Raw genomic sequence first — 7,174 nt, 5'->3', positions numbered from 1 at the left:
TCCCTATGAACTGTCGTACTCCCTTGACGTTTGTCGGGGGTTGCAGCTCCGTAATGGCAGCGACCTTCCCCGGATCCATGCCGATCCCTTGGCTCGTTATTCTATGTCCCAAGTATAGCAGTTCCTGCCTGAAAAAATGACATTTTTCCGTGTTTATCCGCAGGTTTGCTGCTTTCAACCTTCTGAACACTTCTCTTAGGTTCGCCATGTGTTCTTCCTTGGTGCGTCCGATCACGATGATATCGTCCTGATACGCAAAGGCATGTGGAGCCATGTCCGGCCCTATGACCTGGTCAAGGGCCCTTTGAAATGTTGCCGAGGCTGAGTGCAACCCGAACGGCATCACCTTCCATTGGTACAGACCCTTCCCTGGAACGGTGAAGGCGGTGTACTTTCTGCTTCCTTCCTCCAGAGGGATCTGCCAATACCCGTCCTTCAAGTCGAGGCTGCTGAAGAATCTGGCCTCCCTTAGTTGCTCCAATATGAAATTTATTCGTGGCATTGGGTACGCATCTTTTACTGATTTTGCGTTGATTTGCCGAAAGTCCACGCACATTCTCCACTGGCCCGTCTTTTTCTTCACCATTACAATCGGTGAGCTGTATGCGCTATTCGAGGGCTCAATGCATCCCTTTTCCAACAGCTCCTCCACTTTTGCGTTTATTTCCCCTTGTATTTTTGGGTTTTTGGGGTAATATCGCTGCTTTATGGGAATGTCGTCCTTCATGGTGATCCTGTGCTGAGTTATGTTCGCGCATCCTGTTTGGACGGCGAACGCTTCTAGCTCACTCTCGATAAATCTCTTATTGCGTTCGTCTTCCCATACCTCTGGACATCCGGACACTGCTACGGACAGTCTATCCTCCAGACATCCGCCCCATCTCTCCCTTTTGGGTATGGTAACGCGGTGGCCTGCGCATGTCACCGTTGCGCCGAACTCGCTGAGGAAATCCCATCCCAGCACCAGACTGTCCTCCATGCCTGGCATCACCAGCAGGTTCAGTGTCTTTGTCCTGTTGCCGAAGCTTATCCGAGCCTGTAATGCGGCGCGTATTTCTGTATGGCTTCCATTGGCTAACTTTACCCGCCTCTTTATCGCGACTCGTTTCCCGGCTATTTCCTGGCTCTCTGCTAGGTCCTCTGATATAAAACTTGCCGTCGCTCCTGTATCCAGCATGGCTTTCACCTCCGTGCCCTCGACCTCGATGGTTGCCGTCAACTGTTGCTCTTCTCCGGCTAGTCCTCCTATTAATTTCGAGAGGCAGCACCGTGCGATCCCTGCTCTCCTCCCTGTTGCTGGGACCGCTGCGCATTTCCCGCCCTCTGGCAGCATTCTGTGCTTCGAACTCCTGTCGCGCCGCACATTTTGCAGAAAAGCAGCCTCGGGTTCCTGCACCCGCTGGCCCAATGGCCCATGCCACCGCATCGGTTGCATGCCTGGGCTGGGTTCTCGACCGGACCCTGCCTTGGCCCTGCTGCCCACTGCTGATTAGGCTGCTGCGGAGCCGACCTATGCTGGGTCTCGGGCTGCCATCTCGGCATCCAACTTTGGTTCGTGTTATTCTGACGCTCCGGTGGGCCTTGGCGCGGTTCCTCTCTTTGCCACCTTGGTGCCCATTGTGTGTTTTGGAGGGCCTGGTGGTGGAACTCGTCCCGTTGCTCTTTCTGGGTCCATTGGTCCCTCTGGTACCTTGCCGCTTCACCATGCTGCGGTCCTTCTCTCTGCCACCTCTCGTTTACGGCCGGCTGACTGTGGCTCCACCTTTGTTCTGTGGCCACTTGCCTGTTAAAGGCCTCTTCCTCCTGCGCCAATTCTTCAAACTCCTCTGCTAAGCCCATCACCTCCTCTAAAGATGCGCAGGCGTACGGCCTTATGAACATTTTCATTCTTGGCATGCAGTTTTCGACGAGCCTCTCTATCACTTCTTTCGTTGTTTTGCCTAATGGTTTCATTAGTGACTGAAGGTCCACCATGTATTCTTTGAACGGCTCTCCACGACGCTGCTTCCGTTGGCGAACTTGGTCCGCCAACTTCTCGAAGTATCCTTTCGGCAGGAAAAAATTCTCGAAGCTTGCCTTGAACCTCGCCCATGTTGGCCATTCTTCGTCGTTCATGATGAACCATCTTTGGGCCCTGCCCTGCAGTAGTTCTGGCATGGCTCTGGGGATTGTATTTATGTCTAATCCGTATGTCTTTGCGGACCACGTTACTCGGTCCAGGAACTCTAACGGGTCCCCTGTGCCGTCGAAACGAAATGACCAGTCTCGCACCTGTCTGGCTACTTTGGCGTAATCCACCGGGGCCGGAACATACTTTCTCGACTGCGGTTCTATGCTCCTTCCCATTCTTGGATCTGGTACCGCCAGGCTCTCTATAAACTTCTCTGTTTCGCTGGCTGCTCTTTGCCTGGGGGTTGATCTTTGTCCAAACCTTTCCTCTAGGCCGTGCGTTAGCGCCAGTACCTCCTCTTCCTTGGTTTCGTCGACCCACCTCGCCACTGAGGATCTCATCGCTTCCACAGTCCCGTCTGCTGGTAGACCGATCTCTCTACACACTTCGCTCAGCTCCTCCTTTCTCAATGTGTAGATCCAATTCTTTCTTCCCATCTTTCTGCTATGTTATTTTCTAGGCTAAATGCAATCACGAAGTTTGGGCGCCAGGTGTAACGAACTGTCTTTCCTGCTGCTGATCGCTACAATTTGCCGCGACTAGCTCACAGAGTTTCGCGGATCCGTTCCACCGAATTTATAGATTCGACGTGATTGCCCAAGCCCAGAAAGTAATACAAATAGCTTGAAGTTTCCACACTCTTTATTTTGAGAGCTCTTTACACTACAAAAGGCTTTCTTTCTCTTTGATTCGTTGCTCCTTCCGTTCCTGCTGGCTCCGTCGTCGGCGTCCTATGCGGGTTGGCCGGGATACGCTGCCGCTGTTCCGTCGCCGCCGTTACTCCGTCGCCGATGGTACTCCTGTCGCCGCGCTGCCAGCGATTCCGCTACCTTCTGCCCTTTGACCTTGAGAAGACACCCCCTTGGGTCGACTACGACTGATCTGACTGTTGGCTGCGGTCGCTCGCCTCCGCTACACCGGGACGCCGTGCATACGCTCCGGTGCCAGGTTTGGGAGTTTGTTTGCTGACTGCCGCCTTCGCTACACCGGGACACCGTGCATACGCTCCGGCGCCAGGTTTGGAAGTTGCCGTGTGACGTCTCCGCTACACCGGGACACCGTGCATACGCTCCGGTGCCAGGTTTGGAAGCCGCCGTGTGCCTGATCTTATCGTCGCGCACCCGCTACACCGGGACACCGTGCACACGCTCCGGCGGACCCGAGTTTGTAGTGGCGGGGCTGGTGACCAGGGTGTTCTCACTTGGTCTGTGACTTGGACGCGAGTCCTTGAGTCGGCCGATCCGTGTTTCGCAGGACCACGCCTGTTGGTTGCGATTCCAGGAGTCGGTAAGGCGTACGCCAGACTTTATCCCTTCTTCACTTCCTCGCAAGGCTACCTGCCGTGTTCGGGAATGGCTCAACTCGACTCTGACGCCTCGGGCTTGTAGAGGAAACCGTCCAGCAACGGATCCTTGTCTCCCTAGTTCTGTATGTCTCGTGGTTACCGGGCGTGTGATCCCAAGTATGCCTCCTTGTTTCGCAGGACCACGCCTGTTGGTTGCGATTCCAGGAGTCGGTAAGGCATACGCCAGACTTTATCCTTTCCTCACTTCCTTGCAAGGCTACCTGCCGTGTTCGGGAGTGGCTAAACTCGGTCTCCCCACCCTGGCTCTGTCTTGTGTCTCGTCCTTTACGTCTCGTGTACACCGGGCGTGCGATCTCGAGTTGGTCTATCCTTGTCTCGCAGGACCACGCCTGTTGGTTATGATTTCAGGAGTCGGTAAGGCATACGCCAGACTTTATCCTTTCCTCACTTCCTTGCAAGGCTACCTGCCGTGTTCGGGAACGAACCAACTCGTCTACACGACCCTGGGTTTCCGGAGGAAGGTCCAGCAATGGATCCTTTCCTTATTTTCTTAATCGCTCTCCTTGCGCTTGGCTGTCGGACTCTCCAAAGGCGGTCCTTCAACTCAAACCAACCCGAATCCTTTTAGAAACGCTCTAACCCTTGAATGGCGGACTCTCCACAGGCGGTCCTCCAACTCAACGCTACAAGCTTCCTAAAAAGACACGTCCCGAGCCGCTCCAGTGGGCCTCCTTTTATACTGACTGGAGCGCCCGTTAATCCTCCTGGATTCTGCTCCTGCCGTTAATCCTGCTTCCAGAATCACGCCACTTTCCCGTTGGCGGGTCGCTGTCCGTGGCCCCTCGTCTCCCTCGGCCACGGATCTCTGCTGCTGGTGCGTGGTGCACCGGTGGGCTTCCAGGGCCCGTTGCACTCTTCGTCGCAACCCCCCCCCTCTGCTCCTTGCCGCTCACTCCGCCACACTTTCTAAGGCACGCCTGCGCATCGTGCTGACTCCCCACTGGACTACTTTCCCAACGTTGCCCCGGGACCCGTTACGTTCCACGTCGATTCCTTCTTCCCCCGGGTGGCGCCGTTTACCCTTTCACCTGCCACCGTTACGTTCCACGTAGATTCCGTCCTCCCACGGGTAGCCCTTCGCCAGAACCCACGGTAACTGGCTTTCACCTTTCCCCCCAACCCCCCGTACTGATCCTGGCGACGTTCCCTTGGGCTGCCCGGGTTGTTGACCGGTGGTTGACCCCCTTTTTCCGCCTCCTCGGCCCCCCCCCTTGCCCCCGGCTATCTGTCTTCGCGTGTGGGGAGACTAAATCTCCTCACAAGTATTCTTGCATTTGTTGCTTGTTATAAGTATATTTTGATGCATTTCTTTTAAAAAATGCAAAAAAATTTTTTTTTTGAAGGATATTGTCCATAAGAATCGAAAAATTCTGCAGACTTTTTGTTATAGAAGTAAAATGCAACCCAATTGCATTTACTAATTGGTCTAAATTACTCCTAATTGGTATGTTAATCAGTGTTAGGTACAATCAATGCTGGATGTTCTCGAATTTCTTTTGGTAGTTTATCGGCCAAAAAAACCCCTTTGAATATTTTTTTTAGTTTGAGGATGCTTGGAGAGCAAGTCCATGATTTGTATTGTATTCATTTTTACAAAAGTACTCGAATATTTCGATGCCTATCAATATCAATCATAGAGTCGTATTCACAATAAACAATGCAAGTAACAGCCTCAGCCAGAGGCTTAGAGAATCTTCCTTCTATTCTGATCGTTCCTTAAGAAATCAGGTTAGCGCAAACACTAGAATTGGTGTGATCAGCAGTTAAATCAAACGCTAATATAAAATTATTTTTGCCAAACATATCCTTGGAAATTTGGAGACCACGATCATAATGCTTAATTCCACAAGCTTTAAATAGTAAATTACATGCTCTTGAACTTTGGGTATTGGTAGGATTCAAATTCAGAAATCAAATTCAAGTGCGAAGGTACCTGTACTCCATTAAATAACAGATTGAATCGTTGTATTTTAAAGTTTTCAAAATTAAAAGGATCTAATCCTCGATTTCCTGAATATGCTCTGTTTTTTACCATACAAAAGGCCAAAAAATTTGGAATTTGACCAATAACTGCATTATTGATGGATAATGTATTATTTCCTGGGTATATTGTAAATGATTTTACTTCAACTTTATTGTATGGGTATATTGCATTTTTTGATTGTAAATCGTGATGATGAGCTAATAAAATGCTGGGGTTGACTACTACATGATTCATGAACAGCTGGGCTTCCAAGATCTTTAGACTCGATTCAGTTTCGGTTTCCAATAAATAAAATGCTGTTTTTTCAATATTAAAAGTAATGCGCAAATCAACATTATTTACAAGCAGTTTTGGTTGGTTGAAAATGTCTCCATGAACTTTTCCAAATAATTCTACTTTATTACTATTTTGAAACATATTTTTAAGAATTTGACTGCCATCACTTTTAAATTGTGTTTGGGTACCATAATTTGGGAAATATCCTTGTGTTGCTAAATGACTTTCACTTGCATCACAACCATAGTTTAAAATTGTTTGCAAATATGATCTATAATGATAATTATTGTCGCTTTTGGAAACCAAAGTTGTATTTAAATATACCGATGAGCTTCTAAATATAGAATGCAATATATTATATGCTACACCAACAGCATTTCCTTCAATACTACTATTATTAATTTTTTTAAGTTGAACCACAAGTTTTAAGTAAACACTTGAAAGATCTCTGTAGGTTTCTCCATTCCCTAAACAAACGAACTCAATTGATGAAGCACTATCCAAAGAAGCAATAGGGTTGTATGAAACTTCTTCGGTTTTCAAAATACAGCTTTGCGTTGGATGAGGCTCAAAAATATCCGTTCGCTTTTCATGCATTCAATGTGATTACTCATTTTGATTTAGAAATAATGTCACTAATTTTAAATTTTTTAGATGATTTTTTTCTTGACTTTTTTGAACGCGTATGTTTACGACGTTGTTTAGTTATTAAATGATTGCGATTTTTTCTTGGTCTCCTCTTTTTGTGCCTTTTTCCTTTACCACTTTGTTATTTAGTAATTTTATGAATTGCTTTGTCAGATAGATTATGTTATGCGATTTTACTTTGTTCTTGAATGATATTTCGTAGAGGTTTTCGGCCCAAATCATTTATAACAGCCTTTCCGGTTTCAGCAGCTTGATTTTTAGGTGCATTTATCCCTGACAGAAAAAGCGGCTTAATGTAATTAAAAAGTCCACTAAAGAAATTTCCAATACCACGACCATGCTGAACAATTCTTGGGGAAACATAGAGACTACTTATGTTACTTAAGCTTCCACCGCACTGATTTAAATAATATTGATGATAACATTTCGCCATGATTGGTAAATCAATTCTAAATGTCAGTTTCCCTTAACATTATTATTTATAGATTTTTTCTAAAATGCAGAGTTAGAAAAATTGGAATTGATGAAGTTTCAAAGGGGATATTATATCCACTTGAATCAGTAAATAATATTGAAATTTCGTTTGGTGAAAAATTTTCAATAGGATAATATTCAACATTTCTAAACTGCATAAATTGTTCTTTTCATTTGTAAATAAAACTCTTAAGAAACGTGGTCTTTTGCTTCCTACACAACGAGGCTTTATAATGTCCGTGTAAATAAATATTGC

The sequence above is a fragment of the Drosophila bipectinata genome, chromosome XR (assembly GCF_030179905.1).
Source record: "Drosophila bipectinata strain 14024-0381.07 chromosome XR, DbipHiC1v2, whole genome shotgun sequence".
Taxonomy (NCBI): Eukaryota; Metazoa; Arthropoda; class Insecta; order Diptera; family Drosophilidae; genus Drosophila; species Drosophila bipectinata.
Note: the sequence above shows the minus strand (reverse complement) of the source record.